The 21,772-nt window shown below is 36.7% G+C and overlaps 1 protein-coding gene across 6 annotated transcripts in view; it reads left to right on the top strand.

Moving 5' to 3' along the window:
* The window catches only part of LOC109416814 (apoptosis-resistant E3 ubiquitin protein ligase 1), a 118,847-nt gene that overhangs the window by 25,997 nt on the left and 71,078 nt on the right, over positions 1 to 21,772 (top strand). The window lies entirely within an intron of this gene.

The raw sequence follows: 21,772 nt of genomic DNA, 5'->3' as shown, positions 1-21,772 counted from the left end.
ACAGCCTCAATATTTCACCTTGAAGTCGTCAAATAACACCCTGGCATCCTTAGTGCCTGTATTGGTCTGATTCCAATCGAGAATCGTTTGAAATATGTCACTTGTTGAAAGGTTGCAAGTTTTCTAGCGGTAACCCTTTTGAAATCGTCAGGGATCCCCTGAAGAGATAATTCACTAGTTTACAGCATTTTTGAACTCGGTAAGCTGATGATCATTTTTGGTGTAGAATCATGCCCTGAATTCGAAATCGCGAAGGAAAAAAATTACAGTAGAGCGGAAAATTTTTCGACTTTCCATACAAGGTTGATGATTTGAAATCGATTTTTGTTCTATTTTTAAGCAACGTCGCTCACTTCACACACCTCATTCTCCGTAATCAATGCTCCGATTGAGCTGAATTTTTTACTGTAACTCGCCTACATATGAAATGTCAAATAAACGTCGAGAAAGAATTTTTAAGTTGGTTTTTTCTTATTGAAAAAAATACATTTCTTCAAAAAAATTAAGGAATTTTGCTAAAATTTAAGAAGATTGTCCCTAAAACTCGCCAATATCTTGAATTTCATCAATCTGACGCAAAACCTGTATTCAGATGACCGAATGGTATTGTATTCAGCTTTTAATTTATGGACAAAGATTTAAAATTGGTTGAACAAAACGCAATATATTTGAATTTTAGTAAATTACATATTTTGAAAAGTTGCAAAACTCGATATTGAGCTTAATCTCAAAAACTGTTCTACTTTAAATTTTTTGAAGGTCGGTTTCGAAATCAGCACTAAATTGTGCTTCAAAAATTTTGGTCGTTGACAGAAGTTCACGACTTTCGTTTTATTTTGTAAACTTGTGTTATATTGTCCTTTGGCTGGTATGTCAGAAATAGACGAAGAAACTCAAATTTCGAAGACACAGTGTGTTATTAATTGACAAATTGAGAGATAAATTTGTCAAAAAAAAAATAGCACTTGTTTTGGTGGGATTCGAACCCACGACTCCGTATCTCTAGACCGGCGCTTTAACCAACTGAGTCATAGTCATAGAACAAGTTACGATTCTGTGAAAGAGAAAGTCAAACTGGATTCGAAGCACCACCTTACCCGGGTCCGTCTTTCATAACTTTATCTCTCTTCGGCTTAGATGTCAATCTCCGTCACTCTCGCGGTTATACCTTCAAAATGAGGAGCGCGAGCGAATTGTTTATGCGAAGAGATTTGACGCCCTACGGCCGCATGTCTCTTCGCCGATCCAATGGTCAGTATCATTTTACGGAATCGTAACTTGTTTTGTGGCTTAGTTAGTTAAAGCGTCGAACTAGCGACACGGAGTCGTGAGTTCAAATGCCACCAAAACAAGTGGTAATTTTTCACAAATTCATTTCTCAATTTGTCAATTGAACACACACTGTGTCTTCGCAATTTGAGTTTCTTCGTCTATTTCAGACATACCAGCCAACTGGTATAGCCGGCAAAAGGCAATGCAATTATCTTTTCAGGAGGTCCCTGAAAATTTCAAAGGTTGCAAGGGCGTTTGAGTGGAATTCAAAGAATACCATGACATCTCAGGCACATTTTAGGGGGCCTCAAGGGCATTTCAGGACGACCCAGGGGTTTTCAAAGGTGGTACCAGGATTTCTCAAAGGTGTGTCAGGGGGTCTCAAGGAATTTCAGAGGGCTCCTGGGGATCTCCAGGGGGTCTCATGGGTCAATCTGAGGGTTCCCAGGGCGTTTCAGGCAAATTCAGCGTTTACAAGGAGGTCACTGGGGCATTTCAGGGAGTCTTAAAAGGCTTCAAGGGTTCTCATGAAGGTTCCAGCGGGCTCAGGAATGTTCAAGGTGTCTCAGAGGTGCCTCAAGGGCTTCAGGGAGCGTTTAAAAAGGTCTCAGGGGTGTTTCAATATTGGGCGTAACAGAGGGTTCCAGGATGCCTCAGAGGTTTTTGCCGGAATTCCAGGGCACCTCAGGTGCGTTTCGGGGGTATCAGAAGGCTTCAGATCGGCTCTCAGTGCACTACAGAATCAATAAATTCAACCTTTGAATCGTTATATTTGACTCTTGAATCGCTAAGTTCTTATATCTGCACACATGTCTTTGTTGCACCTTCCAGCATATACCAATTTGCTGGTATGACGGAATGTACGGGGAAAAACTTGAAAATTAAAAGACTCATTGGAAAATTGTGATTCTAATGTTCAACTTTTGCCCAGTTCGTTCCGTCGCACCAGCAAATTGGTACATTTATACAGAAGCAGCTGTATACAGAGAATCCTAAAGGAGTTCATTCATATATTTTCCATGAAATTTCTTCAGGATTTCTAGATATACCTTTTTCTTGGAATTTCTCCACGGATTTTTTTAAAAGAATTCATCCAGAATTCTTCCAGAAATCCAGAAGAAACTTTTATAGGAATCGTTGCAAAAGTATTTCTTCAGATGTTCCACAGAGATTTCGGCAGAAAAAACCTCAACTTTATGAATATTTTTCAGAAAATCCTCCATGAATTTTAAATAAGGACTTCTTCAGGAGTTATTTATCAAAATATTTCTCCATCAGTTCCTCAAAACTTACTCCTGAAAATTTATCTGAAACTCTACAGATTTTGTTAAAGAGTGTTCTTTATATTTTTTGCAAGAATACCGCCAAGCATTTCTACAGGAACAAGTCTGGATTTTTTTTTCAAAAATTCCTGCAGAAATTCTTTCAAGAAAAAAAAATCATAGGTTCCTTCTGAATTTTCTGTAAGAGTTCATTGGGATTGCTTCAGAAATTCCTCCAGGAATTTGTTCCCCAACGATTTTTTTGGAAGTTTTACTAGATATTGGCCAAAAAATATTGAGGAAATTTGAAGGAATTTTCAACTGAATCCCTGGAGGATTTTATGAGGAAGAAACCTGGAAATATCTCTGGACAATCCTAGAAGGAATTTCGGAAAATTTTCTATGCAGATTTCTAGACAAAACTCCCTGCACTAACTTATGAAGTGACACCAGAAGAAATTTATCAAAGAATTCTTTAAGTTATTAAAAAAACCCCTAGAGGTATCACTGAAGAAAATTCTGAAGAAATCTCTGCATCTGAAAAAGCAGAAGAACTCCTAGCAACTGGTTCAATAAGAATTTCTTCTTCTGAAGGAAATCCTGAAACAACCTTCGCAGATGATCTTGAAGGAACATGAAAAAAATCTGAAAGAATTTCCGAAATAGTAAAAAGAAAATCGTGTTAAGTACTGTTCCTTTGAATTCCACTAAGAATTTGCATCATTTGACAGATACGTATTTCGACCTCGAGCCAAGTACAAGATACTGAAGACGACCTTACAGTTGAGATCGAAATACGTATCTGTCAAAGAATGTAAATTTTAGTGGAATTCAAAGGAACAGTACTTGACACGATTTTCTTTTTACTTACAGATATTCCCCTAACAAGCCCAGGTTAATCATCATTTCCGAAATAGGTCTGAATTAACCCTGAAAAAATGTAACGTAGTCCCTTGGGGACTTCTAGAAGAATCGCTTGATAATTTATAACAGGATTTGTTTTTATTTTTTTTATTATGGTGTTCTGAAAGAGCTTTCTGAAAAAAAACTTTCGGAAAAAAATCCAATAAAACTATCTGCAAGACTTCTTCGGGAAAGATCTGCACTTTGGAAAGAATTTCTGCAAAATTCTCTAAAAGAATCTCAAAGCGATCTCCCGCAGAAACCGCTAGAGGAATATCTGTTTGAAACTCTAAATGAATGTCTGCATGCATATACGATGGCATTTTCGAAGAAAACTTTGGTTCTTAGAAGATTTCTTGAGATTTTTAAGAAACTCTTGACAGAAATTGTTATGGTATCCCTGGAGGAATTCCTTTACGAATTTTGAAGGACTGCATGGATAATTAAAGAAATTCTTGAAGGTTTTTTTGTAAGAATGCATAAAGAATCCGGTGAACTTTTTCCCAGATTTTTTTAAGAATTTTTTTTTTTAAATCTGAAAAAATCTCTAGGAAAACTCCTGGAAAAATTTCTCAAAGAATCTCTGGAAGAATTTGTGAAGAGAAGTTCAAAGAAATACAAGAACAGGAATACTTTCTTAAAGGATTCCTGGAAGAGATTTTTTGCTAAAATCATCCAAACAATTCCTGCAAAAATTCCAGAAAAAAAAGATAAATCCCAAAAGAATCCCAGAATTTTCCGTGATTTTCCTGGAGGCAATCGTGAAGTACATTCTTAATAAAAAAAAAAACATATTCTAAAGGAACTTCCGAAGGACCTCCAACATTTGGTTAAGTTTCACAAAATTGGTCATTACACATGATCGAAAAAAAAACACTTCTTGAAATTTTTCAAAATATCTATACATATAAAACTGGATTTCTGTCTGTCTGTCTGACCCTTATTGATTTGGAAACAACTGAACCGATCGGCGTGAAATTTTGTATGTGGCTGCTTTTGGGCCCGGAGAAGGTTCTTAGCTCCTCGGTGTGAGACCCATCCCATCTCTGGAAAGGGGGGCTCCCCATACACATGAATTTACGGGGGACGTCCCTGTTGAGCTGTGCTTTGAATAACACAGTAGGCAGACAGTACGACGTTTGCCAGGACAGCAAGTGGCTTATAAAATTCCTTTCTAAAATGAGTTTGTCGGTAATTTTTCCGAACTTCCTACATAGTTTTTCAACGTTGGAATTTTTTCGGCAATTTCCAAGAGAAAAGCTGAAGAAAAAGTGGAAAGCTGAATCAATTTTCAATGTTATTCTCAAAAGGATTTTTTAATGTAAACCTGAAAAATGCCAAAGATCTGCCAGAGAAATTCCCAAAAGAGTTGCCATAGAAATTGCCCTAAAAATTTTCAACGGAGTTATAGGAGCTGTTCTAGAAATTTTCATAGATATTTTTTGCAAGTATTTGTCAAGAAATTTCTAAATGATTTCTCAAAGAATATGCTCAAGAATCTTCAGGAAGAATCCTCGAAAGGAATTACCGTACGATTTTTCAAAGGACATCCAAGAGAAAGATTTCTCAAGGAATTTTAGAAAGAATTCTTGAAGGAATTACTGAAAGAATTTTCAAGAAAACTGCGAAAGAATTGCCAAAAGATTTCTGCAAACTATAGCCGTATGAATTCCCAAAAATCAATTCCGAAGAAGTTCTCAAAGTAATGACCGAAGAGGTCTGCAGAAGATTATCATGAGAAACTACAAAATAATTTCTAATGAAACTCATAGAGAATTTTCTATGCAAGGAACATATAAATTGCCGAAAGCATTTCGATCAATATTGCTGCAAGAATTCCTAAGATCTTGACCAAAGAAATCTCAAAAAATTTGTCAAAAAAGTATCTAGGAATTACAGCAGTGCCAAAAGAGTTTTCAAAAAAAAAAATGGGGAAGAAGAGGTGTGTTGAAAGATACCCGATTGGGTTATAGATAATATACGCCATTCGAGATTCGAAATAGATGAAGAAATTCTCAAAAGATTTATTGAAGAAAATCTAGATAGAAAATACAGAATGACCAAAGACATTTCCATAGAAATTTGCGAGGAAATTCTCAGAGCCTTTAACAAATGAATTACCAAAGACATTTTCGAAATAATTTCCACAAGAATTTTGGAGTAGATTCTGAAGAAAAAAAAAAACCATAAGAGTTGCTAAAATAATTTTAAAGATCTAAAATTAGAAACAAATAAATTCTTGAAGGAATTGTTGAAGAAATTTCCAAAACTATTACTAAGAAATTATCAAAAGATGTTCCGAAACATGGCTTGAAGTTAAAAAAAATGCTTTTTTTCATAAATATAATCTAAAGAATTAATTTTTCTAAGCATTACACGATTTTCGTTGAGTTCAATATATTTGTTTAGATCGCCAAAAAAGTTTTATTTTCAGCGAAATTTTATTGGCGCTGCAGTCCTTTATAGGAATCAAAAACTAATTTGTTTCAATGTTCGAAGTTTCGATGTACGTCGTCGGACATTTAAACAAATTAGTTTTTGATTTCCATAAGAGAGTGCTACACCGATAAACCATCATTGCCAGCTTCCCTCATTCGATAGAATTCCTTCCAGATCAATCAGGATGGCGAGATTTTCGAACAACTTTTTTAGGAAAAAATCTCCATAAAAACTTCAAATGAATTTTAATAACTCGAGAACCGAGTACCAAAGGTTATGAAATTTATGATTTCGTTTATGGAATAATCTGAATACCTTTGAAGAACGACTTAATTATTAACGTGTACTGAATCGGCTAAAACTAGTAATATTTCAACAAAGCTATGATAAAATCTATCAAAGTTTTTGATAACAGAGAGATGTTTCTTCTTAATTCAAACAAATTCAATAATTTGTCAATAGAAATTCTAACTGATTTTCCAGTAATTCAACATGAATCTATATTTTTATTATTTTTCTCACACGCAGTGTTTTGCTATTTAAATCAATTTTATCATCAATTTCTTCTTTTAAATTTTGAGAGGAGCTGGTGTGATGGTAAAAGCACGTCCCAAGTAACAATTTGATGCTGTACGAACGTTTTTTTTCAACAATTTTAAAGCTGCTTTTATTTGAATAATAGCTGAGCACTTGAGGTGCAATCCTTTATTCAGCTCCTAAACATCTACTTCTACTTACATCAGACCGGCTTTTTTCGTCTTTTTCCGGCTTTTTTGGGGATATTTCGGCTTCGGATAACTAGTGTGGCCCTCCCTGCATATAATATAAGCAATGTGATTTTTTACAAAACATTCTTTTGACTATTGGATGCTTCAAGGCAGCTCTGTTAAAGTATTTTCATGTTTTTGTAAGTTTCAGCCATACCTGCAAGTTTCTCATACATAACTTTTCTGTGAAACGTGAAATAAAAGCATGACATTTTAATTACCCAGGCAACAATTTGATGCTGTACAATTGTTCCTCCAACTATTTCAATGTAGCCTTTGTTGAAATTGAGCATTGCAGGTCTTTATTCAGCTCCTTAACATCTTATTGTGGTGATTTTATCCAGCCTTAAGCTGGTTTGAGGATCTTTGAAAAGATGCATGAAGGTGTTATATGCGTTTAATCAATAATAAACGAAAAATATGTATTGTGATCAAAAATAAAAATGATCACTTACATACGTTTTTTTTACCTTTTACTACCTTCAATTCAAGACTAATTCTTACGTATTAGAATGTATGTATAAGTAATTTCATTTGAACAACTGTTAATTGAACTTGGACCTCCTCATTGATAATCACGCACCATAGCATCTACGCCACATACAAATGTATTACACATTCCTTAATAAGGAAGCACAACTTGATGAATCTGTATAACCAAAAACAAAAGTTGAGCTAAGCCTGCAATGAGGCTGAACAAGCGATGTTGTAAATGCGAAAATATGCATGGATCAGCCGTCAAAAATTATTTGATTAAGAGCTGAATAGAACTGAACAACAGCTGATTTATACTACATTTTTGTGCATGTTTTAAAAGCTGGTTACAGAAATGAAGAATACCCCATTCAACTTGAAATTCAGCCATCCAGGTTTTGCTGGTTAAAGAAGTTGAACAAGTTATACTTCAGAACAAAATTCAGCTATCACTTTATGAGAACCAGAAAATGTTCAGCTAACACTCTCACTGTGCAGCATTCATTTCTACTTGGGTAAATTCTTTGGGGTACAATAAGGTGGCTCAAGCTTGTATGAGAACCAAAAAAAAAACACATGTCAAAAAGTACGACGTGCTTATCGCTCTCTACGTTCTATATGATGCCACGATGCTCTGGTCAAATTTTCAGACAAAACCGATAACATTTGGGCGGTGCAATATTAACCAGAAACTTGTATGCGAGTTTATATGTTTTATTCTTAAGCATTTTTTGCGGGAGAGCATGTCATTTTTCCTTAATCACCATATCGATATTGAACTACATATAGCCTATGATATCATGAAAAACTTTGTTGATCAGTCGCTTATTCTCCAGGAATTCCTCTGGAAGTTACTTCTGAAATCTAGCCCCGGAGTCTTTCTGTTATTCCTGGAGTTCATTCTGAGATTCCTCATGAAATTCCACTTGGGAATCCTTCTTTTAAGATTTTTTCCCCTTTGGAACTATTCCAGGAGTCTCTTCGGAGATTCTTCCAAGAGTTCTTTGAGGGATTCATTCATAAGTTTCTTCTGCGATTCTTCCAAATTTCAGTTTCCAAGGCTCCTCCCGGAGCTTCTTCTGGGATATATCCAAGATTTTCTTCTAAGATTAACCAAGAGTTCCTTCTGCGATCCCTTCTGAGATTCCTTCCGGGATTCCAGTATGAAATCCTATCAACAATCTCTACAGTTTCCTACAGGAATTCTTTATAATACTCATCTAGAAAATCCATTCTAGATTACTCTAGGAATTCTTTCCTGAATTTCTCTTCGGGTCTTCTGATATTCCTCCATGAGTTATTTCTGAGATTTCTCCAGGATTTCTTTACGATTTTTCTGGAGATTGCTTCACAGATTCCCCTAGGAGTTCTGTCTGATTGCTTGTCGACTGTAGACTATACTTTGAACGGATATGGGAATTCTGCCGGAGAGGAAGGAAGTGTCTCAGATCATGCTAAGAACCTTCCCCGTCCCAAACAAACCATGCATACATATTAGCGTGGTTCAAAAATTCGTTTTTGCTCCACACCGATTATTCGATTTGTAACCAGATTCTATGCCTTCTAACAAAATTTGAGCTCATTTGGCTAAAAATTGAGAGTGCACAAGCCCTTCAAAGTTTGTATGAGAATTACTATGGGAAAACGATGTTTCTCATTCAATCGACCATAGCATTTCCCCAAGGGCCCTAGAGGATTAGTTGACCCTTGGTACTCCTAGGCTACTCTATTAGCTACAACTATGCCGAAGACCGCATTCAAATCGGATGCCTCATTAATTAGTTATCGATTTGTATCCAACTGGACAAACTTAAACAGTGATCCTCCAGCTTCCCAGCAGGCAACATTGCTGCATATGGCGCCAAAGATAGCACACTGATATCATGGCTACTATGTTTCACTGCAAAATGCAGTGATGCCCGACGATTAGTTTAACCATCATGAGTAAAGATTTTGATTCTGGATAAAAATCGGTAATTAATTAATGAGGCATGCGATTTGTATGCGGTCTTCGGCAAAGTTGTAGCTGATAGAGTAGCCTAGAAGTACCAAGAGTCAACTAACGCTCTAGGACACTTGGGAAAATACTACGGTAGATTGAATGAAAAACATCGTTTTCCCATAGTAATTCCCATACAAACTTTGAAGGGTTTATGCAGTCTCAATTTTCAATCAAATGAACTCAAATTTTGGGAGAAGGCATAGAATCTGGTTACGAATCGAATAAGCGGTGTGGAGCAAAAACGATTTTTTGAACCACGCTAATACATATTTTCACGCCAATCGGTTACTGGAGTTTCCGAATACAAAAGGGATAGAAAGACAATACATTCATTTATATTTATTGAACATCATATAAAAAAGTGTCGTTCTTAATTATCACTCCTATCACTATTTGCGCATTGTTCATGACGTAATTCCATTATTGGCAGTGATTCCAAGAAGTGTAAAAACCCTAAATATTTCCCAAAAATTTATGAGGCGTGCAAATAGCCATTTGACTTGCACCTTTTGCTTGCCTCTGCTGAACCACCAAATTCAAGCGGTGGGTAAGGTGTTTATTATTGCATCGTTCAGAGTGAAACAGTAGTGGGTTGGGAAAGCTCTTTCCGTGCCGCCGTTTATCTGATTCGCAAAATAAAAGCAAACCATTTAAAAAGTACCACGCGCCCGCATGATCAAAGGCGCAAATTTTCACAAAAAGGTGGAGTACATCCTACCTACCCATAGGAATTCGCTGCGTGTCGAACCTTCGCAACCAACAACAACAACAACACCGGCATGAAAGCATTTTTGGCTCAACTCCACGAGCCACTCCCACCCTCGTCATGGCCTCCCGAGACCGGTCGGCCATTTAGTACCTAAGCCGATAGTTTGTTGTCGTGGAAAATTAATTAGCGCCACCCGCCTCCATCGGCGCCACGGCTTGCTTTGTTTCGCACGAGAAGCATTTACCACTCGGACGAACGAAGCGTGCTGCTGCTGGTGTTGCAAATGGTGCCTGATTGAGTCGCCACCTGTTGACCCACAGTCGTCAACACTTGTCCTGCCTGATGCCTGGTGCCGGATGCCACCGACCTCCGCCAGGTCGACCGTCGAACTCGAATGCCGAATGGTTGCAGGTTGGTTGCGTGACAGAGTTGTTGCATTACGTACAGGTGTTCGATTTGAACTCTGTTTTTCGGTTTGTTGAAAGAAAATGGTTCATCAAACTGCACTGATGAAAGCCAACGTAGACTCTGTCAAAACAGACAGTAAGTGCGTAAGAAAAGGTCAGAGGTCCTCGAGTTGATGTAGTAAAGTTGGCATGCTTCCGACGTGAGTATTCGGGAAATTCTTCGACAGTGCAGTTACCTTGCTCATATCGTCATCGACATGTGGTGATGCGTTCCGTTTGGATCATTCTTTAATGGATTTTGAAGGATTTGATGAATGGTTTCAACTCAACAAAAAGAAAAAGTAGTCATTCAAGTGCCAGTAAAAGATGAAGAGCAGAAAATCATTTGCGGCAGTAAATCAAAGCTGCTACAACACAAGTGTCCATTTTCACAACCCTTTGGCCGGCGATAGGTAAAAGTAAACAGTCGTTCAATTGCTCTGGCATCTGCTTGGACACGTTGTGTGTTTAACTACAAAAGCTACACTCAGAACCGTAACAATTGTTTGCCGAGATAGCCGCTGCCGCTGGAAAAGTACCTATTTACATCGATATTTATTTTGTGCGCTTCTCGTCGTCGACAATTCTCCACTCGGGGTAAACATTGCGGAGCCAAGCTGGCGTCTGGATAGCCTGGCATGTCATGCCATCGCACAGGGGTTCCTATAGCTTATTCTTTTCGGACCTTTTTTTATGCAAGGATAGCATGTTAAAATTCTATATTTGCTCTGAAAAAAAAAACACACTTCTATCGAGATGAAAAACTCCAAATATGTTTTGCTATTAGGGTAGCCATTTTGAAAACAGACTTTCTCTTTTTATTTTCAATCCGTCATACTATTAATCAATAGACTGATTGCAATCTTTTTTCACAAATGCAAAGATTATAAGTTCTATATTTTAGAACTACTATTTAACTATTTTAACATCTATATTTCTATTCTATTCTATTCTAGTGCTTGCACAGCCAGTATTGAAAAGCATCCTGGAAATATCAGAATTTCTTCTGATATTTTCTTGTCAATATTAATATTTGCAGCAAATCAGTGATGATATGATACAAATATTAAAACGGCCAGGCCCACTGTGCAGACTAATGGATTTGAAAATAATTCAAAAAAATATGGCAATCAGATTATCCACTTATGAATAACATGGTTGACACAAGTTTTCAAATTTGGTTATTGAGGAAACGGGGACAACCGTACCAACCGTTTCTTTATCAGGGGAATAATGTTTGGATACATAATCGTTGGGAGTGGTGTAGTGGTGTAACATCTATATATAAAAAAATAGAAATATTGTTCAAGCCGTTTTTAAGCTGCATTTTTTTAATTTCAATGTTTGTTCCATACGTATATAAGTATGGAATGACCATGCATCTCCATTATTTTTAAATAGTTGTTTATTTTATAAATTATTTAATTATTTTCATATACATATACAGCCATGGGCAACTGGTAAGCTTCAGTTAGTAAAAAAAAAAAAACAAAAAACTCGCCTGCTGCAAAGTGATAATCCTTCGTAAATTCTTTCATGCATTTCAGCAGAATTTCATTCTGATTTCCCTACGGAAGTTTCTTCTCAGATTCCTCCTGAGTCTCGTTCAGAAGCTCCTACTAGAATTCCTCCAGGAGTGTCTTCAGAGATAAACTTAAGAGTTTTTTTCTAAGATTTCTCAGGAATTCCTACTGAAATTACTCCAGCAGTTTCTTCTGGTATTTCCTCTTTCTTATTGGATTCGTCAAAAAGTTCGTTTTAGGGGTTCCTTTTTTGAGAATTCCTCTAGCAGTTTCTTCTGGGAACTCTTCAAAAGCTTCTTCTGTGATTTTTCAAGGAATTCTTTCTGAGATTACTCAATGAGTTTCTTGTAGTCTTTCTTGGGCTATTTCAGAAGATCCTCCATGGATTCACTCAGGAGTTCCTTCTGAGATTCCTTCAAGGTTTTCTAAGATTATCCCCAACGTACATATGTACAGATGGGTAAATTATTGATTAAATTGGGAAAAAATCCACAGCTCAGGTGAGATGTGAACTCACGACCCTTATTCGCTAGACAAGTGCTTTACCAACTAAGCTACCTGACCCAATTAATGACCCGGCAACTTAGTTGTCATAAGGTAATTCAAATCTCATCGATCTATATCATCTTCCCCTAAACCACAAATACAGGGGATGGCCAAAATGTTTGGGATAGGCAACTTTTTTTTGTCCCACAAGGAAAATCAACATGGTGTAACTTTTCATAGAGTGCATCAAAAAATCTCAAATTTTGACTATTTGTCAACCTATTATATGTGCATCATTGATACAAATTTGGGCTCGATTGATTAATTTTTCGCGAAGTTAGAACCGTTAGGATAAAACACTATTATTTGGACAACTGATTTTTGAACTGTCATATCTCGGAAACCAGTGAACCGAATTGAATGAATTTTTTAACGTTTATCAACAATATATTGATACTTAATACAACGTTATAAAATGAAATATTTTCTCACGGCAAATTAAGTTATACCGGATTGAAATTTTTACCCATATAGAGGAAAATAAGTTAAATTTACAATACCACCCAAAAATTACTTATTATGTTCATCCTTCAATCTAGATAGGCTCGAATATATCTGATTAGAGATATCTTGAGAACAGAAGTGGAAAATCTTTGGATATCAACACTAAAATTTATTGACATTGATGTAAAAAAATTATATTTTTTCGAGAAAAATCCAAAAAGTGTCAATCCATGATAACTTTTTTCAACGTTTAAAAAATACCTATGTTTAAATAGTTTGTGAAGCATTTAAATATTGTTAGTGTACGTTCAAATTTTCATTCAATTCGGTTAACTGGTTTCCGAGATAAGCCAGCTCAAAAATGACTTGTCTGAAAAATAGTGTTTTACCCGAACGGTTCTAACTTTGCGAAATATTAATCAATCGCGCCCAAATTTGTACCAATGATGCACACATAATAGGTTGACAAACAGTTAAAATTTGAGATTTTTTGATGCACTCTATGAAAAGTTATAGCCTATCGTTTGCCTATCGTACAGGCACTGCTATTCCAACCACTTGTAGAGGAAGAACAATTGCTACCTGGAAGGCGATCAAACGCGTCGTTCGCATTCTGTTTGATACGGCGGATAACTACGGAAAGGTAGATGCTCGAAAACGACTCACTCAAAGTGCAAATTTTCGGTAAGACTAATTCGTGTGGTCAATTGTCTAGCGAATAAGGGTCGTGAGTTCAAATCTCACCTGAGCTTTGGATTTTTTCCCAATTTAACCGATAATTTACTCATCTGTACATATGTACGTTGAGTTATTCGAAATTCATAATTGACCACACGGATTGGTATTACCGAAAATTTGCACTTTGAGTGAGTAAGATTATCCTCCAAAAGTTCCTTCCGGAATTCACCCCTTTCTTCTAGGACTGCTTCAAGAGTATTTTGAGATTATTCATGAAGGTTATCCTGAAAACTCTGGAGAAATTCCGAAGAGACTCTGGAAAACTCAATTATTCCCATTCAGTCGATATTTTTCCAAGATTCCTTCAGAAGCTCCCTCTGTGCGTCTTCCAGGAGTTTTCTTAACGACTAAAATATTTCAGTTAATTTTTGCCCACCAGATCATAAAACACCATCACAAAGCAACGAAGAGATTTTTCTCGGTGGTAGTGAAATGCCATGTCTCTTATGCAGAAAATCCACGCAAACATTTGCCTGCATCTCCCTTGGAACGTTGACAACTGTTTGGTTACAATTTATCGACGGGAAATATCAACTTACTTCAATAACTGAGCATCTTTTGCATTCTATATCAGTGAAACCCAACTGTATTGAAGGTCAGATTAATGAGTGAATCGGGCGAAGTGAAAATTGAACGGCAATGAAGAATAATTCAGCTGGCAGCTGCTTTGGTGCGCTTGCCTTCGGCATACACAAAACGAGAAAAATTGTGAAGTTGAGAGTAACGTGAAATTGAAACGTCAAATTTCGGGTATTTTTTCGATTTTGTGGTTATTGATAGTCTACAACTTTTTGCTTCCATCTAATGATCATTGCTAAAGGTAAAGTTGGAATATCTTTAATTTCGGCTGTTTTCCATCTGATATGATGGGAACAAGCGCATATGACGAAGTTTATTTCAACCCTTTCATAAATTGTTTCGGAATATTGGCAGTTTTCTTGGAGAATCAAAAACAAAAGTTTCTGATTTTTCCGACGTTTCGGTCCTTGTGGAACCTTTTTCAAGGGTTCTAAAAATAATTATTCAACTATCATTACAAAATTAAAGAACGGCTTAACACAACAGATAACGAAAACACTACTAAGTGACTACCCGGGGATAAAAATAGCCCACAGACAACACAAAACAATTGGATCGCTCCTTCCGTCGGTAAAAGACAAAACACCCAACACGGAACAAAGCAACGTTGTTGAAGTATAATAGACTGCGTAGAATATGAAGCAAGCTATATAGGAATGACAAGTATGAAACTAAAACAATGAATATCCAAAGATAGATCATAGATCGTATTTGAAAAAAAAAACTATGAACCTTAACGAAGACGTGAAGGTTAGCTGGGCACTTGTAGCAACGATGGACCATAATTTTAAGCGAAACTAACATTATTGATGGAACATTCAAAACAAACAATCTACACATTCTTGAAAGTTGTCACATTTACAACAAACAATGTGAACAAACGCAAACTCTAAACAACAGAAAGACGAATAGAAGATGACGATCAAACGAAATACATAGATTAAAGAATTTACTCATGGTTAGATAGTTCAGACATATAAAATAGTGTTTTCAATTCCTACAAAAGACTGCAAAGCCAATATTCCGGAGCGAAATCTTCACAGTCTTATCTCAACCAACGACCTATAAAAAATCAAAAATTTCTTCTCTCGAGTTGTTTAGAAAACCAATGGAAAACAAAAAAAAAACAGAAAAAAATAGTAAGAAGCATTTGGCCATGCAAGACTACTTGGAAAATTTCAGATTTCAGTTTTTACTGGAAAATAGTAAGAAAAAACGAAGGGTGAGATTATTTATGGAATTTTTGGATCACTTGTATAAATTGGATACATTTTATGGATTGTTTTCCTATTTACCACCGATTTTTTTTTAACAATCCATAAATGATTGCATATTTTCTATGGATCGTTTTATTTTTTATGGATCATTTTCTATTGTTGAAACGATGCCTAGTTTTTTTCATGGACCAGTTTATGAAATTGTGGAATTTCTTTATGCTTATTTTTACGAAAAGAAGGCATAATTCGACAAAGTTTCGTGCATTCAAATGTATGTTTTATGGGGCACTTTCTGGGGATACCTTCTAGGATTTCTCCAACAATACTATCTGAGATTACACCAGCAATTTCTTCATGCATTCCTCCCGTGATATCTTCAGAAACATATTTCGGAAATCCTCTAGGAGCTGCTTCTCCTTCATCAGGGACCTTCACTTGAGATTCTTCTTGGGGTTCATTCAGAAGTTCCCTCTGGGATTTTTCCAGGATTTCTTCTCGGATTTCAAGGGATTCTTTCCAGGATTACTGTACTTTCAGGAGTGCTCCAGAAATTGTTTCCGAGTTTCCTTCCAAGAATCCTCCAGAAATTCCTTCCGAGATTTTCATACTTTCCTCCAATCCTGGAAACAACTATTGGAGGAACTTTTTTTTTTAGGGTAACTTATCACTGCGACCACTTCTCTGATCTATTGTGATACATTGGAGGAACTTCATATGGAACTCCTTGAGTAATTTCCACAAACAATGCCTCAAAAAATTCTTGGAGAGTTTCCGTAAAAAAATTCTGAAAAATTTCCATGGTAGGAATCTTTAGGAGAATTTCAGAATAAACTTCCGGAGTTCCAGAAGGATCTGCTGGAAACCCACAATGAACTCCAGGAGAAAGCGCTTGGAGGACTTCTGGAAGGAGATTCCAGTGAAATCCCGAAAAGTGTTCCCTAAAGAATCTTGGTAAAATTCCTGCAGGAATCTTGGAACCACTAGATGGAGAAATCTTAGAAACAATCCCCGCAGGATCCTGGAAGCGATTCCTAGAGGAATCCTGATTGAATTTCCAGGAGGAATTTTTGGAGGATTCATCCCAAGTAACATTTTGATGACCTATTAGTCTTGTAGAGGTTTTGAAAACCGTCATAAAACCTTATACCTTTTATTTTTTCTTCTAGTCTGTTTGACTAAATATGTTACTAAGGATGGAAGAAGTATTCAGAGGAACCCCAGAGGAATCCCAGAATGAATTCCTAGAAGAAAGGGGGAACGAGTTTTCATGAAAAATTCCGGGAAGCAGTTTCTGAAAGAATCCCAGAAGAAGTTCCTGGTAGAGTCCCGAAGGATGTTCTTGGTAAAATCCTGGGAGGAGTCTCGTATGAATCCCGGAAAAAAATGCTGGAGGATTCCTGGAAGATGTGCTTGAAACAATCCCGGAAGTAGTTCTCGAAAGAATCCCATGAGGAATTCCTCGAAGAAGGAAGAAGTTCTTGGAGGAATACCGGAAGAAGCTCCTGGAAGATTCCCGGAAAATCCCCAAAAGAATTCCTAAAGAAATCCAGGAAGGAATCCTAGTAGGAATTTTGGAAGGCGTTACCAAAGAAATCGCGGAATGAATCCCTGAATCAATTCGTGTAAAAATTTATGGAAGAATCCCGGCAGGAATCTCTGATGGAATTCTTGGAAGAATCCTCCTGAAAATCATTGAGGAATACAGTTAGAAAAATGGAAAGGAACCCGTATAGGAATATCTGGGAGGAATCCTAAAAGTAACTTCTGGAGGAATTTGGAAGGCTAAGAAATCCTGGAAGGAAATCCCAGAATTTCCTTCCACGGTTGTGAGAGTTCCGGATGGATTCCTCCGAAAATTCCATCTGAAATGTCTCTAGGAACTCGTTCCGAGATTCCTCCAGAAATACCCTCTGAGATTACTCCATCAATATCTCCGGGCATTCCTCCCGTGATATCTCCAGAAGCTTATTTCAGGATTCCTCTAAGAGTTCGTCCTTGATTTATCAGCGAGCTGCATCTGAGATTTTTCTTGGGGTCCTTTCAGAAGTACTCTGTGAGATTTTTTTCAGGATTTCTTCTCGGATTTTAAGAGATTCCTTCCGGGATTACTTTAGTATTGGAAATGCTTCAGGAATTGCTTCCGAGGTTCCTTCCAAGACTCCGAGATTGCCCTAATAGTTTCTTCGGAATATTAGCAGTTTTTTTTTCTGGGATTTTCAAAGGGAAATCCTGAAAAAAAAAATGAAATCCCAGAAGCAACTATTGGAGGAAACCCAGAAGGAACTCCAAAGGGAATTCTTTACACTGATGGAGGGATATCTTAAGAAATTCTTGAAATTCATCAAAAAAAACCTTAAGGAACTCATTCAATAATTCCACAAAGGATTCCCCAAAAAACATCCTGAAGAAACATCTGCGAGAATAGAATTCCAGCATGAACTTCGGGAGGAATTCCAGAAGGATTTGCAGAAAATCCAGAAGGAACTCCTTCGAACAACCCAGAAAATAGTTCCCAAAAGAATTGTGGATGAAGTTCCTGAAAGTAAAAACGGAAGCAGTTTCTGAAAGAATCAAGGAAGGCGTTTGCGGAGGAATTCCAGAAAGAGTTTGCATAAGAAGTTCCTGAAGGATACCCGGATGATGTTCTTGGAGGAATCCTGGAAAGAGATTCCGGAGGAATCCCGAAAGGAGCTCCCGAAACAATCTTGGTAGAAGTTTCTGTAGGGATCTCGGAAGACCCAGCCAAGACAAAGTCGGAAGTCGTATATGATGTAGAATAGGATGCTAACGTGTAGGCCAAATGCGTACATGCTTCCATTGACCCGCGTGTAAAGTGTACGCATTTCGCCTCCACTTTACCAACCTATTCAACAGCATATGCGATCGTGCGTTGGATAGGAAGGTTCTTTGGAAAATCTGAGAGCGAGTTCACGAAGGAATCTTAGAAGGAATTCCCAGAGAAATCCCAAAAGAAGTTCTGGGAGGAGTTTTTGGAAAATTCATACCAGAAGATGTTCCCCGAGGAATTTCGGAAGAAATTTGTAGGTAAGAGGAGGAACGAGTTCATGAAAAATTCTGGAAGCAGTTCCTGAGAAAATCCCCGAAGAAGTTGCTGGAAGAGCCCCAGATTATGTTCTGTATCCAAAAAGGAATTCCAAGAGGAATTCCGGAAGAAATTCCTGAAAGAATCCCAGGAGGAGTTCCTAGAAGTTACTCTGAAGAAGTTGTTGGAGTATTCCCTGAAGGATTTCCTAGATAAACTTTAGAATTCCTTAAAAAAGCCCTGAAGAATTTCCAGAAAGAACTCCTGGAGGAGGCCTCCCAAGTAACACAGAAAACATCATTGAAAATGAAATCTGAAAAAGATGTTTTAATATAGTACTTTAATCGTATCTGTACACATCTTATGTTGAAATCAGGTTTAAACTATGTTTGGCATCAACAAGTCACTGAAAAATCTTATCAATCTCTCCACACGTTACAGCTACGTAAATATAACGTTGATTAAACTTGATTTGTGTATCGTTGTCTTCTTTCAATTCAAGATGATGTGTAAAACATCATCAGCACATAGATATAACCTTTAGGCTCAAGTATGTTACGATTACGCTATTTTTACGTATTCAATACGGTTATGTATAAGTTTATCAGATCTCTGTCTCCCCTCACTCACTTAAATTTATAAAACATCATATGCACATAAAACTAAACCGAAACTTAACTATAATAGCACCCGAAACTCATATTTTACTTTGTGCGGACACTTTGAGTACTTACGTGGCGACTAAAACCAACTTAGAGCACAATTTTAGATACCGCAAAATTAGACACGAATTTATTCAGATTGATCCCACGAGCTGCACTCTAACTTTGTTATTGTTGCACTGATGTTCAAAACAGGTATCAAAAAACAAAAATCACATCGTTGTATGCTATTTGAAAATGGATGTTGCAAGTACGTTGCCAAGATGTTTTTTCAATGTATTTCAATCGATTCAAGTAGTACTCGACAAACATGTTATTGAGATGTACAAAAAATGTAGTTTGAACGTTTTTTCCAATATTTTGAATACTTTCCTATCAGGCCAGATAAATTACAGTGCCTGCTAAAAGATTTGACAACTAACGCTTTTATGAATGTATAGCAGTTTGTTCATCTACAAGTTTTTCTTCGAATAATTATTTATCTGGGAAAATTTTAAGATTCAACGTTATAATATAGTTGCCTTAATGATAACGAATACAAATTCTACAGTGTAAAATCACATTATTAATACGTTATAATTGAAAATAGCATTCTAAAACTTTTTGACGGTACTGTGTCAAGAATCCACCATGTTGCATATCTGAAAATGTACTCGAAAATCTCACAAAAACCATAGAGATGACAAAAACCTTCCTTCTTGTTTTGAATCTGATGGGAGGCAAATTAATTCATGAAGAGTTAATGTGTTTATTTCACCATAAATTTTGAGTGGCACATGTATTTCAGTCATAGTGACCGAACATCGTAATGGTGAATTACAAATGAAAGGTAAGGCTTGACAATTATTTTGAGCCATTACCAAATATCACATGTCACATATATTTCCACAGTGTGCGATTGACAAAGAATAATTTTCCTGCTAGCAAAAAGTAAGTTCTTACGATGTTGCTGAGAACATATTCGATACTTTATTTTATGTTATAATAATGTATTGAAAAACATCTTTAGTAACATCAAAGATGTTTTATAAGCCGCCATTTTTTGCGCTTTTTCGGTGATATAAGTGTACGAAAATAGGTTTTTCATGTTCAAAACAAAACATGGATGTTTGTATGAATCATGTTATATATACAGTATTGTAACAAGTTGTGTTACTTGGGCTGTAGCAATCTCGGAAGGGATCCTGGGAGGAATTTTAAGGCGTTATTGAAGGAAACACGGCATGAGCTCAGGAATCAATCCAGGTAAGAACTTCTGGAGGAATCCCTGGTGAAATTCTTGGAAGAATTCTCCTGAAAATTTTTGAGGAATTTGTAACAACAAGGGAAAGGAACTCGTATGGACATATCTGGGGAGGAATCTTATAGGAGTAACTTCTGGTGGAATTTGGAAAGGAATTCCTTAAGTAATCCCGAAAGGAATCTCTAAAGGAATCCAGGAAGGGTTTTCTGGAGAAGTCCCAGATGGAACTCACTTAGAAATCTAATGGGGAGGTTCTGAAAGAGTTCCAGAAAGAACTTCTGAAGTAATTCTAAAGAAACTCCCTGGAAATCCCAGAAAAAAAACTCCTGGAGGAGTTTTTTATAAAGTTTGCGAGGCAACCGCGATTCCGGATGAATTCTGGGAGTTTACCTTCGTAGTTTTCAAATAGAGCAAGTCGTTTTTGTGTTTACGTGTTTTAAACACAGAGGAGCTATTTGTTGTCTGTATTGTTATCAGTACAATTTCGGAATATCTTTGAAATCACCAATATAACTGGAGACGGGTTTGGGTCTCTTGTGGATACTGCTTCTAATTTGTTATGCTACCAGTGAACTGTGCTGCATCCTCACAGTTATCTAACCACTTTTAGCGTATTCTAATGTGAATTCCCTGCTACACGCCTTTCCAAGCAGAGATACCAGATTATTTTTATCAAAAATCTGTATCAATACAGATTTTCCTGTATCGCCATATTTGAAGGTATAACAGACACCGAGAGTCCTAGATTTCAATTGAAACTAATAAACTACTTCATGACGGTTTTTTTAAATGGTATTTATTTTTCTAAAACATGTGAAAAAATATAGAAATTTTCATATATTCTTTAAAAGTTAAGCAGCAATTTATAAAGTTTTAATTATATTTATTGAAAATAAACACAAATGTTATGCTTGTCTGTATAGAAGGTCAAAAATCTGTATTTATTTATTTATTTATTGCAATTAATTCAACGGACTCCTTAGGTCTAATTGAATATAAAAAAAAAAAACAAAAATTGACACAATTATTATAAACAACCGAATCACAACAAACAGAATAGTCACATTGATCATAAAATTACAGTTTCTTTACAACACACGTATACGTAGAAGTCCAGTGATATCATGCCAATCTTTTACAGTGGTTCCCAAACATCTTCGCGAAACTCCCTGAAGCGTAATCCAGCCGGCCAGGTAGACGGCAGAAGTGCAGTTTCTTTCAGGCGTACGTCGACACCAACCTTGAACGATACATATGGCATCGAAAGCGTATCTTTCCAAGCAGGAACAAGTTTCTTGACTACAGCATCATCGGTTCCTAGCGAATCGGTAACAAATTCCAAAATCTATCGCTCGGTTACGTAATTCTTTACCCTTGTGAAGAATAGCCAGAATCTATCGTTGGGAGCACGCTGTTCCACAGCTGCGCTGCTAAGACGGCCCGAGTGTTGTGTGCTCTGTTGATTATCGGACAGACACAATAGCGATGACTCAGCAAGTGGAC

Source organism: Aedes albopictus, chromosome 2 (genome assembly GCF_035046485.1).
Source record: "Aedes albopictus strain Foshan chromosome 2, AalbF5, whole genome shotgun sequence".
Taxonomy (NCBI): Eukaryota; Metazoa; Arthropoda; class Insecta; order Diptera; family Culicidae; genus Aedes; species Aedes albopictus.
Note: the sequence above shows the minus strand (reverse complement) of the source record. Positions and strands in the feature narration are given on the sequence as shown.